The sequence below is a fragment of the Ursus maritimus genome, unplaced genomic scaffold (assembly GCF_017311325.1).
Source record: "Ursus maritimus isolate PB19 unplaced genomic scaffold, ASM1731132v1 scaffold_4, whole genome shotgun sequence".
Lineage (NCBI taxonomy): Eukaryota > Metazoa > Chordata > Mammalia > Carnivora > Ursidae > Ursus > Ursus maritimus.
The window spans coordinates 5311426-5328964 of NW_024426552.1; the positions used below are offsets into that span (position 1 = coordinate 5311426).

General features: G+C 43.6%; 1 protein-coding gene across 1 annotated transcript in view; it reads left to right on the plus strand.

Moving 5' to 3' along the window:
* Window positions 1–17539, plus strand: part of DSCAM (DS cell adhesion molecule) — a 619423-nt gene that overhangs the window by 278175 nt on the left and 323709 nt on the right. The gene's annotated exons all lie outside the window — the stretch shown is intronic.

A 17539-nucleotide genomic window follows, 5' to 3' on the forward strand; every position in this document is an offset into this window, starting at 1 on the left:
CATTGGAATGCATTCTCATAGGCTTTAGTAAGATTGGACACACTTCTCAAAATGTAAAGCAGACATTTCTTAGAATTGTATCAACTGTTTTCAAAGAACACAGTCTGAGTAATCAGTGGAGAATGAGGGTTTGTGTCTTAAAATGGCCTTTATGTTCATGGTTTTGCTATGGAGATTCAATATAGCAATGGCCATAAAACTTCTTTGTAAACTGCAAAGCACGTGGTCTAGTTTCTCAAATAGTAAGACGTGGGTGGCATGGCATATACGGATTCATATCACGCTACAGTGATTGCTTTCCTGTGGGTGCAGATGTGATGCTCCTGGCCTGCCTCACGCCGAGTTACACAGGACTCGAGAACACCTGAGTCCTGTGATCTCCCTCACATCTCACAGGTTTGTGTTGTCGAGCGTTTTGGGTGCATCTTGGTTTTTCTGTCTATCCTTTTGGTCATTACTGTGATGATCCCTTTCTACAGGCATTATTTCTATAGAGGTACCCATTCATACCAGTGCCTTTGCTCATCACTCCCTTGGGCCCTCCTTCCTTCCGTGAGTACCTGGCGTTCCTGGGAGCACATCCTGGAGTCCCAGGAGAGCCTGCGCTATTGGCAAACTCCTTCTGTTCTTACCAATTCCGGGACATTGTCAGGTCTTTCTCTCCAACTGTGGCTCGTCTGCCATGTTTTCTGCTTCCTCCTTCTGGACCAGTAAGTAGGTATACAGATTTCTGACATCTCTCTCCCAAGTTTCTTAACCTCTCATTCGTGTTTGTGCTTTTTTCCTCTTTAAGCAATATTTGGGGTAATTTCTTTAGATTGATTTTACAAGACATGAATCTCCCTGTATCTTATCTAAGTATTTATATCAAGGATTACTTTTAATTTTTAATCATCCTCTTTTCTTTATCTAATTTATCTTTTTTTCACACTCTCTTGTTTCTTTTTCTTCTTGCGTCAATTTTATATTTCTGCAAACATTTCAAAAATACTAATGGGTAATCTGTACCCAGTTATTCCATTATCTGGGGTCTCTGTTGTTTCTTCTTCTTTTTTTAATAATATTTTTTATTATATTATGTTAGTCACCATACAGTACATCCCTAGTTTTTGATGTAAAGTTCCATGATTCATTACTTGCATTTAACACCCAGTGCACCATGCAATATGTGCCCTCCTTAATACCCATCTGTTGTTTCTTCTGACTTTTCTTAGAGTGAATCGTTCTTCACTGTGTTCCGTGGTTTTGGACTGGGAACTCAGGGCTGGGCTTAAACATCCCTGGTAGCTTGTTTCTCCAGGGAAGATTGACCTTCCCTTCTGTCCCTTGCTCTTGGAAACTGGGTCACTCTAAGCTAATTTCTTGGCATAAAGTTTCTTAGGCCCTGCAGATAGTATACACCTAAACCCCCAACCTGAGCCAGCCTTGTGCTGTGGTTAGACATGTTTCATACCCAAAGCCCAGGCAGGAACAAGCAAGGGTGTTTGCTAAGAATTGTTCTCTTCTGGTCTGCCCTGAGCGGGAGGTTTGGACTTTCTGCAGAGGCTTCCTCACCTCGTGTGGGACTAAAGCCTTCTCTTTTCTTTCCTCATTGCTTCCTAGGGAGAGCAGATGTCCCATGACACCCACAGCGACAATGAGATCTTTGCTCTAGAGTGTTCGATTGCTTCCTCGCTTATAGATCTGTAAGGATTTTCCTTACCTGACATCTCTGCTGCTCATTTAAATGGATGTTTATTATATTGACCCACCATCTCTAGTTTCTTCTACACAAGCATTTCATAATAATTAATCTTTTACATCGGCAGAAATGAACATTGCTATAACCCACGTTTGACTTGTTGACCATATTAAACTATTTGAAAGAAATATAGGAAAATAAGATTCTAAATAATATGTCATGCTTTCATGACAGAAATGACCAAAAGGAGCCAAATGGGGAATTTTATCTCAATATTTAAAGGAAAATTCTTTTATGGTTGTGTAACAAAAATGCAATTAAAAGTAATAATTAAGAGGCTGGTCTAAGTGCAGTGGTGTTTACAATTAATTGATCATAGCCAGTTACAGATTTCTTTGCTCCTTTCCCCCCCCCCCACTGTTTCACTTGACTAGCCTAAAGTAATAACAACGATAATTAAGGAATATACGTGGAATTGAAAATCATGATTGCTTACACTTTAAACTGAAAAGTAATCTCTCTGACAGGGTACCATTAAAAAATAGAATTCTGCTGATCACTTATTTCTATCTGGACCCAAGAAAGAGTCAACAGGAATTGGTTAGAGATTAATAAGGTGGAAACCACGTGTCATTATGCGGAAGTATTAAGGTCGTGCAGACCCCACAGGAATCAGCTATTACATTAGTGAGAGCATTTCCCACATTGTGTTTCCCACCACCTATGGGTCAGTCCTGACTCCCAGGGAGAGCCTGTGACGCCTCAGACAGGCCAGCAGGGGGCGCCAGGTGCTCTCCACGTAAAGGCGGGACAAGGGCACCACCGGAAACGCCTGACCAAGGGGTCCCCACACCACCCTGGTCTCTGTGCAGTGAATAACCCCCACGCATGCTCAAAGCAAGTCTCAGAAAGAGCTTTGTACATTCTACAATTGCCTTCAGCTGAGGGCTCAGAATTTGAAAATCTTTGCAAAGACTTAGGATCCTGTATGTGTTTGCTTTTTAATTGTTCCAAGGAGGTTACAAAACCCATAAAGGGTTGCTTGGCAATGAAAAATAAATAGGTTTTATTCAAGTGTTTCTTCCTTTTCAAAGGCCTCATGTCATTTGTATTTGCCTGGGAGGTAGCCTAAGGAGAAACAAAATAAAAGCACCGTGTTAGGAGCTACAAGGCTAGTCCATTGCCGCGGGTGTAATTAATGGAGCATGATATTGCTTTTACACAGTGATGTACACGTTACTGTTTATCTGGTGCCGTCCTGGCATGATGACAGGGGCTAGATCACCCTGAGCTCGTTGTCATCACTGACAACCCTGGTAGAAAGGGACCATGCTTGAAGGCAGTGAGGCTGGTATTGACAACAAGACCCCCTCAGCCCAACGAGGATCTCTGTCCCTGGTTGTGAATCATTAAACCCACTTATTTTATAGTTAGGATTATTTCATTACTTGGAGTAACTCCACTTTTCCTTTCTCATAAAGGTTTATCATTTTTTTAAAAAAGATTCATTTATTTATTTTAGAGACAGAGAGAGCATGCAGGGGAGGGGGCAGAGGGAGAGAGAGAATCTCAAGCAGACTCTGCCCTGGGCATGGAGCCGGGCACGGGGCTTGATCTCATGACCCTGAGATCATGATCTGAGCTGAAACCAAGAGTCGGATGTTTAACCGACTGAACCACCCAGGTGTCCTGAGGTTTATCCATTTAAAAATATACACTGGAGGAAGAGTCATTGCAAAACCAGCAGTGTGAGCCCTGGCCCTGACCTCGTGGGCTGGTGGACACCAGTCTCCTCAGCCAGAGCAGTGACCGCAGTGTGAGGTTTCAGAGGTCACGTGGCGTTGCAGAGGAGTCAGGAAAATGGAAAACACAACCTCTTTTTTTTTTTTTAAGATTTTATTTATTTATTTGACAGAGATAGAGACAGCCAGCGAGAGAGGGAACACAAGCAGGGGGAGTGGGAGAGGAAGAAGCAGGCTCACAGCAGAAGAGCCTGATGTGGGGCTCGATCCCAGAACGCCGGGATCACGCCCTGAGCCGAAGGCAGACACTTAACCGCTGTGCCACCCAGGCGCCCCGGAAAACACAACCTCTTGACCCAGTAATTACGTATATAGGACGACATGTCAGTGAGACATTCACAAGTGTGCCAGACAGATCTTGGTAAAAGCCTATCAGTAGTGGAATGAATGGATGCGTTCATTTTTGGGCTATACTTAATGAGCAACTACTGTGTGTGTGTGTGTGTGTGTGTGTGTGTGTGTGTGTGTGTGTCACACTGTTCCAGGTGCTGAGACTACAGCAATGAAAAGAAAAACCCAGGAAGACACATGCCTCCCCTGAGCTCCATTGCAATGGTTATCATGACTTCTATTTATACAATAGGGTGCTATACTTATATTGAAAAAATGAATTAGATTTCTCTGTATCAACACGGAGAGAGCTTAAAAAGCATAATGTTGGGTGGAAAAACTAAAAACAGTAAGCTCTTTATGTAAATTTGAAAGAAGAAAGACCGTACAGAACAATCGATGTCCAGTTCATGGGTGCGTAAAGGCGTGTGCAATGGAATAAAAAGTGAACAGAATGCATATGATACATTCCTGAGAACAATGGTGTTTTAAGAGGAAAAGATAGGACAGGCGAGGGAACAAAGAGAGAATTTACCTTTTTCTGTACAGTGTCATTTCTCTCGTTAAATAAACAGAGCACACAGGAGTGTTAACAGTGGTCAGTTCTGCGTGATGGGCACACAGATGAACTTTTCCGTCTGCGGGGGGTCCTACTACTTCAATTACATGAAAAATGGAAGGCGGGTGAGGGACTGAGGACACAGGAGGAGGACAAGTCAGAAGAAATAGATCGCTGTGAGGCCAGAACTTCCTCTAAAGGACCAGTCCCTTGTGGACCAGGGACCCCTCATCGTGAAGCCGAGCCCTCCCCCGTGTCTCTCCACTCTGGCCCCGTGCTGCCCCGCCGGCTTCCCTGGTGGCCAGCCGTCTTTGCAATATTGTCTGCATCTTCCCAGTTCTGCTCCCTCTTCAACCGCAATTTGACCACTGCTTCCCTTGGGTTTAGCTCTTGCCTTGCAATCTGGAAATCGTCTGCCATTATCCTGGCACCAAGCCCTGGGCCTCCTAGAAGCCCGACTGTACCGTTCCCGATCTCATTGGTGTAACACATAAAGTTCCTGCATGGACGGCCTGTCCTGCGCTTCCCCAGGTCACCCGCTATGCCCCTGGCCTGGCCCTCTGCGAGTCCATCCTTTTCTCCAAGCAACAATGCATATAACCCACTCTCCTTGGAAGCATCACGCACATAGTGTGACACAAAGTTTGGTCATTCATGAATCACCTTTATGATTTCTGCAGTCACTGAATACCATCTTCGCTATTATTTATCTGTCTACATAACTCATATTGTCTTAAGGCAATGTAATTATAAAGAAAATGTGCATTGCTGTTTATTAAGTAATATCAAATCAAATATAGCATAATACCCAGTGCTCCATGCAATATGTGCCCTCCTTATATGCAAATAATGAATCATGGAACATCATCAAAAACTAATGATGTACTGTATGGTGACTAACAGAACATAATAAAAAAATAAAAATAAAAAAATACAAATACAGTGACAAATTTCACTCATATGTGGAATATAAAAAACAAAACTGAGAAACAAACTGAGGGCTTCAGAGGGGAGAGCAGTGGGGAATGGGATAGACCGGTGATGAGTAGTAAGGAAGGCATGTATTGCATGGTGCACTGGGTGTTATATGCAACTAATGAATCATCGAACTTTACATCAAAAACCAGGGATGTACTGTATGGTGACTAACATAATATAATAAAAAAAATATTATTATAAGAAAAAAAAGGAAAAAAAAAAAAAACAAATGAGCAAAGGAAAAAAAAAAGGAGAGAGAGGCAAACCAAGGACCAGAATCCTAACTGCAGAGAGCACACGGATGGTCACCAGAGGGGAGGTGGGTGGGGGGATGGGGGCAATAGGTGATGGGGATTAAGGAGTGCACCTGTCATGATGAGCACGGGGCGATGTATGGAAGTGTGGAATCATTATATTGTACACCCGAAACTAATACCACACTGCACATTAACTAAACTGGAATTAAAATGGAAAACTTAATAAAAAAATTCTCAGATTAAAAACAACACAAATATAGTGAAAACAAAACAATAATATTAAATTCTGGCCAGATACAGCTGCCTTCCAAAGGCTCCTAGCCAGTAGCTTACTTTTCCTGTGATGAATAAAAAAGAAAAAGGAAATCAACAAGTGTTGGGGGAGGAGCGGAGATCATTCCTCCTCACAAAACACCAGAGCGGAGGGAAGCCAGAGGCACACAGCTGGTGGGTAGGACAGGGACACCCTTCAGAGGCTTTCCCTCTGGAAGGCTCTGAGCACTGATGAGACACACAGGGTAAAAACTTCTCACCGTGTGTTCTCATGGCACTTCCTTGTAGAATCTCATCGGCCTGAGTACCAACGGTGGTGCCTGTCCCGTCCTGATTAATCAGGACTGTATTATTTATTTACCTCAACACGGGTGTATATTCAGCTGGCACTATTTCACCCTGTTTTGTATCACTCATACTTTTTTTTTGGGGGGGGAGAAAGTATTTTCAAAGCATATATTTGATAAAGGACTTTTTAAAAATATTTTTTATTATATTATGTTAGTCACCATACAGTACATCCCTGGTATTTGATGTAAAGTTCGATGATTCATTAGTTGCGTATAACACCCAGTGCACCATGCAATACGTGCCCTCCCCACAACCCATCACCAGCCTCATACTTTCATGGTGTTTTCTTTCCCTATAACTAGAAATTACCCTTTAGTCATGGGGTTACCTTCAGCCCAGTACCAGCTCTGCATATGGTGGGCAATTGCTGTATGACTGTATTAGTAAAGCTTTGTTAGGAAAGACACTGTCAGCCGACGGGTTTCATGATCAGCTATATCTTGGAAAGCCATTTGGGGAACCGAGTGACGCTCACAGCCGAAGGCTCTAGGACGTGGAAGCTGGGGTATCTTCTACCCAATCCCATTGAGTCAGGCCACTTAAAACCAGGAGGATCTGGGATCTGAGCTCCAGGAGCTGTATCTGACATGATTTCTACCATGGGTGGGGAGGTTTGTAAGTATATACTTGCATACAGATTTGCACGAATGCTCAGTAAACTCACTCAATTCCTGTAGATATCTTCTTGCATTGTCAAGAAACAGACATAATCCAAAGGATTCTTCAAAGGATGCAGCCTAGCAAAGAAGTCAGCTGCTTCATCTGCCTCTGTGGCCGTAAACACAGCCACATCTGTGGCCTTACAGTCTTACTAGTCTGAGTATATGAAGGGAAGACTTTAAGTACCCCAAATATATAAAGACCATGAGACTTGCCTGGAGGTGGGAAACCCAGTGAAAAAAAGAACAGCCGGATCGCCAGATGCTCAATGGTGTTCTTCAAACATTTTTTACTTGACTCACAGTAGGAAGTCATAGTGAAAAAGACATTTTGTATCGGGACCCAGTAAGCACGTACGTATACATAAATGCACGTGCACAGACATATATAAACACCTCCACAGTCCTCTATGGGCACCTGTGAACTCAAACAAAGCCTTCATAAAAGACTTACCCCTCCTATTTGTGATGCACGCCAATTCCTTCTATCTAGTCTATTTTATTTTTTAAAAAACAAAGTTACAGTCCATGAAATTGATTTCACAGCCCATTAATAGGTCACTGCCCGCCATGGGAAGAACCATTACCCTGTAATATTAAGTGGCCACTGTGTCTATTTTCAGCCTTAACGGTTCCTATTTTTCTAAATTCTTTCCCGTAACCATATGTCATATGCATGAGGCAGACTAACTTGATGATTAATTTTCACCGTGTTTCACCAATAAGCCCAAGGGGCTCCCATGCCTCTTGGGTCCACAGCATGGTTAGAGCACCCAAGCACAGTCATTGCGGATCGAAGCTCTGTGCTTTGTTCTTCTCCTCTTTCTTTTCCTTTCTGAACAGGTTGCTTTTTAATGAGCACGGTATCACACAGCCACACGTGGAACAGGTGATCCACATGAAATATGCATGCTCTTTCTGCCTCAAAGTCAGAAATCTCGTGGGACAGGGAATACTGCTGAAGCACCTTTCCAGATGTGAGTTACCCCAACACGGCAAGCAGCCCTCGTGATGGCATTCTTTTTCTTACCTTTCCCACAATCTGTTAAAGCCCAGAAGTCCAAAATAAGTCACCCACGGACAACCAGTGCCATGCCCCAAGGCTTCTCCTTTCCAGCAAAGGCTTTCCTCTCCAGCTGCCCAGCACCCTTCCGCTAAACCTGCAAGTTGCCTTTGACCTCACCCCAGCCTCCAGGCCAAATCCATGTCCAGTCAATTCTATTTTCAGAACATTATCTTATTTCAGCTCCTTGAACGTGCTACCCTTCCCCCACCTCAGGACCCTTGCACATGCTTTCCTTTCTTCCTTCTTCTCAGCCCTAATCTCCTATCCACTCTGCCTCCTGTGAAAAGCACCCTGCACAGAAACCCTTCCTCCCCTGTCCTGTCTAAGCAGCAGTTCTCTTTATGTGGATTCAACCTCCATGCCTTAATTCTCTTAAGAGTCCTCATCACATTCTGTGATTATTTTCTTTGTCTATTTACTTGTTTTGATTCTCTTCCCCACCGAAATATTTGTTCCTAGATGTCAGGGCCCCAAACCGTTTTGTTCGTCATATAAATGAAGACATACAATATAAATTTTATAAGCTTCTTTGGCTCTTTAAAAATATCCTCAAAATAATTCCTTTAAAAATAAAATTCTATTCTTTCTAAGGATTTATTCTTTTAAATAACTAGGAATCTAACTAGAGGAAAGATTAATGGCAGACTGCACTATCTGCTCAAGAACGAAGATCTGATCATTAACAGACTAAATAGGGTAATTAGGTATACAGTTGGAATGCAGTGTGCAGGCTGAAATTAGTAGTGTATAATTGAGCCTCATTAAACTGCAGGAGAATTTCACTGAGAGAATTTTATTTACATAAGAAAAATGTCTTGGATTGCTCTGAGAGAATTTAAACGTGTATATGCCAAATCACTCCTCACTTATTGAATCCAGCCCAGGGTGGCTAGGTTATTCTTCAGTCCTCGTGTGCAGGGGTAATGTCATCCTTTCTGGCCAAGTGACTTCTAGGCAGCCCAAGGTCCAAGCTGGCACTTCATGGTTCCTTTGAATATCTTGGTGACACTTTCGTAAGCATAGCAGATCCTGGCAATATGATGTCCTATGTACCAAGCCTACTTTCAGGAAAAATCCAAAGTGTGTCTCGTACAGTGTTACGAGGTGGAGGGAAACAGTAGGTAAGCAAGGCAGACATGGGGATTGACCTGCCCTGGAGAGGCTGCTGTCACTGGGGGAGGCAGTTCTAAGCATGCAAACCGACTAGATTGAATGCAGTTAGGGGGTAAAATGAAGTAGGGCTGGAGGACCAGGAGATCTGCTACCTACCAGCTGAGAGGATGGGGTTGGGTTTTGGAGGGGGAGGATTACAACGACCAGGGTAAATATTGAAAGCCGCCCCTTATGCTTTTCCATAGGCGTCAATGTGATTGGATTGAAAACCAACCTAAACAAAAGGCCATCTTTTGACACATTTACTCCCAACATAAATATTACCCTGGATTTCTCTCCTTCCGCTCTGCCGTGCTGCTCAAATGAGTTTGGTCTACGCCTGCTGCGTCCATATGCTCACCACCCACTGACACCTTCTTCAAAATAAATTTCAACTGCACGAGGAGCGCACTAATAGGGTGTTCCTTTAAGATATTCAAATACATGAGACAATGAAATGAAACCTGTAATTCTCCCTTCCCTTGCCCTAGTCCGCTGGTGACTTCAGAGGTGACTGCAGCTCACACATTGGTGGATATCTTCTGACACCTTCCCATCTGTTCACTGACACACACAAGTGTATAGCGCGGGCACGCATCCATTGCCTTTTATACCGGACACGGTGCGGTGCTCCATACTCACTTTATTTGGTGCCTTGCAGATCTCCTCGTGCAGTCTGCCGTCTGCGTGCGTTTGCCCTCCTGTCGCGTAGGCGGCTGCATGGTACGGATACACCCGAACTTCGCTTGTGCACCCTTGATTGGCGTCTGGGTTTGTTTACGGTTTTCCGCTTTTGAACAAGGCCGACATGTACCTTAGCTGCGGACGTTGGTACGTGCGCGTGCGCGAGTGTTTCCGTAGGACAGGCTCTTGAAGGGTCGAGCTGGAGGGGAACTGCATGTGGTTCGTACGTTTGAAATAGGTTACCGGAGTGCCCACCAAAAACCAAGACTTCACCAGTTTGTACGCCTGCCAGTAGGTGTACGTTTTCAAGCCCTGTGCAGACCACATATTATCACATATTTTAATTTTTTCCTAATCTCCTGGATTAGAAATCGCATCTTGTTTTAATCCACATTGATTTTTCTCAAGTTCTAGATAAATTCCACTCAGAAATCAATCCATTTGTAGAAGGTGGGCGTTTTTGCAACATCAAGCCGTCTGATGCTGGGATTCGTGCCTCTTTCATTTACCCAAGTCTCATATTATGCCCTTTGGTAATGATTTGTAGTGTTAAGTTCATTACATATGTGACCAGCCGTTTGTAGCTAGATATTTAATATTTTTATTGACCTAGCCAAGTGGGATGCTTTTTCATTATATTTTATTGCTGATTACAACTATTCTAGAGTGCCTTTCTCTAGCAGGCACTCACGGGACGTTCTTGTTCAACATCACCATATCGCCCCCTTGTACAGAAGCGGACACGGAGGCTCTTTCGGGTCACGTGTGTATTCCGGTTTATGCTGACAGGGAGACGCAGAGCTGAGTCTGCGCCATCCTCTCCGGAAATCCTCCCGCCTGGTTTCCAGAATCGCACACCTGGGTCTCTGTCCGTCCTTTCTCTTGCTGTGTCCTGCTGGCCCTTTTCCTCCACTCCCGACCCGGGGAATTCCTGGGCATCTGTTCACATCGAGGGCTTCTTGGCATGCAGAGCTTGATCCGCAAAGCTCTGTCTCCAGTGTGACTTTCATCACACCCCCAAAGTGGCCCATCATGCCTTCCCCATAAAAACAGACACCCTCCCCAGCCGCTTTGCCTGCCGGCACCACCACCATCCCGTCCGTCCTTCAGACTGAGCACTTGGAACACTCTTCTCCCCAGTCCAGTTCTGTTGATTCTTCGGCTTAAATGATTCTGGGTGGATCTCTTCTGTTCCACTCTCCCTGTTCCTGTGCCTTGCTGTCTCACCAGGGCTCCGACCCAGAGCCGGGGAGCGTGGTAGCTGAGGCTGTGAGCTCGAAGCCACGATACCAGGGCATCACGCTGGCGGGGATACCAAAAGTTGTATGAACACGGGCAAGTCACTTAACCTCTGTTCCTTACTGTTCTCATCTGTAAAGTAGGACTCATAACAGCACCTGCCTCGAGGAGTCATCGCGAGAACTAAGTGGGTCAGAATGCAGGAGGTTCACACTAAGCGGGCCATACCTGTTGGCTCCGGTGAGCGTAGGTGTCGATACCCAGATGTCTCTGCGTCTGCATTTCCACTTCCTATGACATTCACATTCGATGAGGGGCGCACCCTACTCCAGTATGACCTCATCTTAACTAATTCCACCTGTGATGAACCTTTTTCCAAATAAGGCCACGTATTTGGAATGTGGTCTTGGGGTTTGGATTTGACTCCTGAATTTTTTTTTGGAGGGGGACTCACTTCAACCCATAACACCAGGTTAGAAGTCTTATCTTAAGAGCCTACTCCTCTCCCTTATACGCAGCTTTCAACATAATTTTCTTTGAACAATCATTTTTATCAGGCCACTTAGTCGCCCAAGATAGGGCTGTAGCTGCTTCACCCCTATATCTAACTAGGGCCTGGCACCCACCCATCACGTCACACAACAGCCCCACCTCAGAACCAAAGGGAGGGTCCAATTCCACTCCAGTCTACATCTGAATTAAGAGAAGGCGATAACTCTACGTTTATCGTAGATTATATATATATGAATATATATATATGAAAATACATATTTATGTATTTTTTCTGTTTCCACTTCTATTTTAGTTCATGCTAATTCAATTTCCAAACCCAATAAAATGTTAAGATTGTCATTCAGAGGCTCATCTTGTTTCTACCACCATATACTTAGAACTTAGATTTCAATCTTCCTCTTATTTCTCGGAGTCTGTTATGGAAAGCGCCCGGGACAAAGCTCGGTTTCATTACACAGTCGGCTGTCACTTGGAGGTGGCAGGCACAGCTGATAAAAGTTTCATTGTGTTACGCTACCATTTGGCATCTTATTAGAAGAACCATCTGTCCTTTTAATTACTATTAACTCAGTTCAGATTGCAAGAGCAAAAAAAACCCTAAGATATATTTCTGACTAAGTGAAAAATCAAATACGCTTTTAAAATCTTCCTGGAAATAGTATTGTCCTTATTGAAGATCTAACAGCCCGGCTGCACAGGAAAAAAGCCAGAGAGCATAATGAAAGAATAATTAACATCAAAATCTTAAAATATGCTCATTTTCATGTAAGAATATATTATAGTCACTCCTAGAGGGGAAAAATACTGTTTTTATGTATTATACATGAGGAAGTTTCATGTTGAAACCTAAAAAGAGGTATTTCAGCTTGCTTTCTTTTTACCCAGACTTAAGAAGAGACATTTTGTATACAAGCAATGATAGACTGTTTCATCCGCCCACCTCCTGAACAAATATTTCCAGATAGCATAGCTAGGCACCACTATGAGTAATGCAGATGAAAAACTGAGCAGGACAAATCAAGTTTCTATTGGAGGCGAGAAATGTTAAGCCAATCTTAAACACACACAAGGCAACCTCGCGTAGATGTGATAAAATCAGGCTCTGTGAGCATGCGTGACCATGGGTACTTTAATGTGGGCTGGCATCGCTGGGACCTGAGGCCAGAAAGATAAGAAGGAGCCAGCCAGGTAGAGAGATGGGCTCAGGGTCTTTCACGTAGCGGGATTGAGAGGACAGCGTGGCTGGGGCGTAGTGGCAAAGGGAGAGAGGGGACGAGTGGCATTTGGAAATACAGTCAAAGCCTGAACCATCATAGGCCACCATCTTGTTCCGTCTAGTGGGATCCGGTCGACACTAAATGACCTACTTGATCTGCACTGAATGACCATGGCTTTGAGTGGGGGACAGGCCGAGAGGGGCAGGAGTAGAAACAGAATGAGACAAGCCAGGGACACACACCCCACCGCTGCCCAGGGTGTGTAGCGGAGACAGGGAAGTGGACCATTTTGGTTATATTTTAGAAGTAGGAACAGAAGGACCTTGCATTGGATGAGATATGAGGGGTGAGGAATGGTTAATTTGGAAAACTTTAGAATACCTGACAAATATGCGAGGGGATATTCTTATTCACATCACACGATGATGCTCACAGAGGAAGGCCTTGGGTTTCCATGAAGGTCCCAGTTGCCTGCAGGAAGGAAGTCTGAGGATGGTGTCTCTACGACTGTGCTCTGCCCACAGCCCCACACTGGGATTTAGGAAGCTACTCTGCGGGCCTTGTTCCGTCCCTGTGCACCCTGCTAGGACCCTGTGGTGTGATCCGTTTTGCTGGGGTGACATAGCTCCACGTGGCGGGAGTGTGATATGAAACTCAGCCGTGTTATTTCCACGCTGATGCTTTTCTTGCTACGTGAGGCTGCTTCACAGAAGTTAGCAAATACATGAACAATTAAATACGCTGTCCGTGTCCATGGGCTCTTCCCGGTCTGGCTCAGGCAGGCTGACGGCCTTGGCAGCTTTGCGCTCACGCCATCGACTGACGACTGACCGATCCCATCAGGACAACAGAACAACCCACGTTACGCTGGCTTCTCTAGCTATCCTGCTTGATGCACGACTCCCTGTTAGATGACGTCCGTGCATTAAACTACGGTTCAACACTGGAACAGAGACGAGCCTCTTCACCATCTGTCTTCCATACGTGAAGAAGCCAAAGTTTCAAGAGGCTGAATGTCTTGTTTGAGGTCACACAGCTGGAAAGTGACTTTGACAGGTTGGGAATTTGGAGCCACTGGATTCTAAAACCCGACTTTTTTCTCCCACCGTGAGAAATCTTTGCGGGTGGGTGAGCTTGTTCTACTGGGTACCAAGGAAAAGATCTTTTAACTTGGTTCTTTATAAGAATGAGAAAAAAAAAATGAGCTGCGTAGATTGAACAAGCAGATTAATAAAGGATGCTTTAACATAGGAAGTTAATTCTTTATGTCGGAGTAATCTGCAAGGGTATAGACAGGTTAGGTAATAAGACCGTTTTCCTCCCTGGGTGTTGGTGGTTACCTTCATCCAGGTGAGACGAGGTTTCCTGATTACACTCCAGCGCCCACCCCACCCCCGCGTCTCATTCCTTTTTGGATTTCCAGAGCCCAGGAGAGTGCTGGCCCAATGAATGGCATACCCTTCAGCGCTGGTTTTCCTAGAATCAGCTTCCACATGCTTTCTTCTGGAGGTCTCTGGTGCCTGCTTTCTGCCGCGCAGATCTTCAGCTACACGTAACTGGGCAAATGGGTGGCTGGAGTTGAAAACTGCTGTTTTCATTTCTGCCTCTGATGCTATTGCATGGAAAACTTGAAAAGGAGACAGGAAGAGTGTAGCTGCAGGACTTATACCTTGAGTGTTCCTATAATACTCCCAGTTGTGCAGATGTCCCATTTTCTTTGCTAGCTTTACATCTCCAGATGGAAATATCCCTCTAGTCCCTGTGCTGACCTGGCTGACCTGGTACCGAGCTGTGGGCTTGTTAGTGGCACTGACATACAAGCTCATGTTAATAACGTTGGAGAGCCACACCAGCGCTTACTCGCTACCCACGAACTCTTAGTTTACGCAAAGCTCTAACAGCTGTGGGATGTCTGGTTTCTGCCTCTTGGCATACTGAATACATCACCCTGTGAATGTGTGGATGGGAATATGAGTGGCAGAGAGAAGTAATAATTTTTGGTTTGCCTGGTAGCAAAGGAAGGAGCAGATACACTGTTGAAAACAGAACTGGGGCTTAAACATCTGGGAACCATTTAGTACATGTTGAGAAGCCAAGAGAGCTTCTGAGACAGCCCTCTAATAACTGAGCAGTGTAGCTCAATACTTGATATCCGTAACAATGACCCCGGACCCAAAAATCTGTCACTATCATTCAGTTGACTGATTTGCAATATGTTTTACGTGACCCAAAGTATGCACTCTGATTTGAGAAACCTTTTCATCTAAAGTGCTAATAGTTTTCCAAGGGAAATAAAATCACCTATAAATTTTTGGCTTTTTGCACAGTTGTATGTTACCAGACAGTTGTGAGCAGTAAAGGGGTGTGTGTGTGTGAGACAGACAGAGTTCGTGTGTGTGCTGATTACTAATATCAACGTTTTGTAGCTCGGTATTTGCTTACTTTAACAGGAGCGCATTCTTCAATCCCGTTTCAGAATGTGAATGAACCGTTTATTCTATACGATGCGAAGGCTCTGATGATGAAAGGCAGGAAATGGCACGTGGTGGCAAGTTAGGGAGCAGTTAAGATGATTTCTTATCACCATGGAGACAAGACATCTGGTGCTCTAAAGACTGTGTGCCCTTGTTGCCCCTGAAAATTCCAGGCATCTTGGGAGTTCAGACTGTGCTCCAGGACCCTGGGTCTTCAGGGCTCTCTCCTAGTCAAAGGCTTCTGTCCTTCATCTTTATTTTGTTTTAAAATGTTGATCAATTTTGAAATGGGTTTCGATGGGAAATGAGGGGCTAGACAGAGATGGTTTCAATGAGGTACAGTAATTGGGACAATTCCTTCTCCCTGTGAACATCTCCGGACTGTTTAAAACAAACAAAGTTCAAATTCTTCCGAAACAACAGGTCTTACGGGTCTTATGTGGCATGCTAAGTGAGTAAAAAAAAAAAAAAAAAAGTGAGATATTACAGGAGCAAGTAAGTGATTAAGTTAAATATGCCTAGAGAATAGAGCGCCCTCAGGAGTCGGCAGAGTAATGAATGCGCGGCTGCTCCTTCCGCGTGCATTTCCAGCCGTTCCGAGCAACAGTACACAGAATGCTTTCCACTCGCATTTCAGCACTGCTGATGGCCTGTCAATGCTAATGAAAATACTCAGTGTTAGAAAGGTGACAGGAATTACATACATTATCTTTCTGTTCCTCTTTTCTGTCTGCTGCTCAGTACTTTCAAGGAGCTGGTTATTAAAACATTATGTAAGTATGCAAAATATGTTGAAAGAAAGAATGTTTCAACAGGCACAGTATCTATTGGTAAGAAAAGCTGCTGTGTGATGACATATGACAAGTGGTAAAAGGTATTTTGAGTTGCTTTCTCTTTGTGGGAGGATAAAGCAAAAATATCTAGAATATATAGCTTGGCTTTTCTAGGTAGTCTAATATTTAGCATATTTATAATATATTTTAAAATAAGTAAAATAGTTTAAAAATTGAATTTTCTATTCAAAGATTTTTGTACTATTTTTTTGGTTAATTTGCATTCTTTTAAAAAGCTTATTCATGATTGCTATCTGTTTTGTGATTATTTTTTTCTTATCCGTGCCCTTTTGAATTGCTCTTACTTGCGTGAGAAATCATAAGCCATTTTTATTTTGTGTGAACAACTGTTCTATGAATCAACTATACTCTTTATAAAAAAAAAATAACCAGGGGCTGTAGGAATTGTGTTCATAACTTAAATATTTGAGACCTGAAATTATCAAAGGCAAGACACCTGGTAAATTCTGATTGAAATAAACAAAAGAAAGTTTCAAATGAACCTAAGAACAACAAACAATAAAAGAAGGTAAATTATTGGCATTCTAGTCTTTCCCAAAGAGACAAAATCACATTATCCCCCAGCTAGCATTGTTATCAGGCAGAGAAGTACTCTGTAAGAGAGTCTAACGGCGTCAGAGGGTGGGGTCCTGAGTCCCTCACCGTGTGGGTGCCACAGCTCACTTTGGGGTTTACGTCTTTGCCTGCATCTGGTTTATTATCAAATTATAATTGAACGGTACCAATTGTCTTCAGATATTTACATTTTCAAAGGAAAAATTACCTTTACCCTTCTTAGAGCAGCACTGGCATTTGATCTCTGACTGTGCCCGGCTCCGAACAGGTGGAGTGGTAAAGGCACGCGTCCCAGGAGGGAAAGTGATGACTGACGATCGGTGGAGTAGTGATTAAGAAACCGCAGAGTCCGAACACGGACGACAGGGGGAATTGATCCTAGTCTTAGAATCGAGCCTTAGGTGTTGGTTGTTATTATGAGGAGGGAAGACAGTCCTTCCTGGGAAGTTGGTGGGTATTTTACTACTTTCTAACCTAACATTTGTGGGGTTCACGGAAACACTTCAAACGGAGGTGAAAGTTCATGCTCACGTGAGGTAGAAACTCACTAAAGAAAGTTAATCCTCCCTTGACTGTAGTCATCAAAGAAAATCTGCTAAATTAGCTGCACATCAATGATATACCAGTTCTGCTGCTCTAAAGATAAATACATGACCTAAAAACTTAATTCATGAGATTAGATTTTCCAAGCATATATTTATTATGTAGCGTATTTACTCAAAACTCCTCATTCAGGATAAATGAAAAATTAAAATATCTTGGACCCTTAAAGTAACCGACACCATTAGCCTTTGCCTAAGCTTCCTTCAGGTGGGAAAAAAGTAGTCAGCGTCTTTGTTTACGTGATTTGAGTTGCTTTTGTTCTATTTTAATTGGGCAATCATTTTCTTCCGTT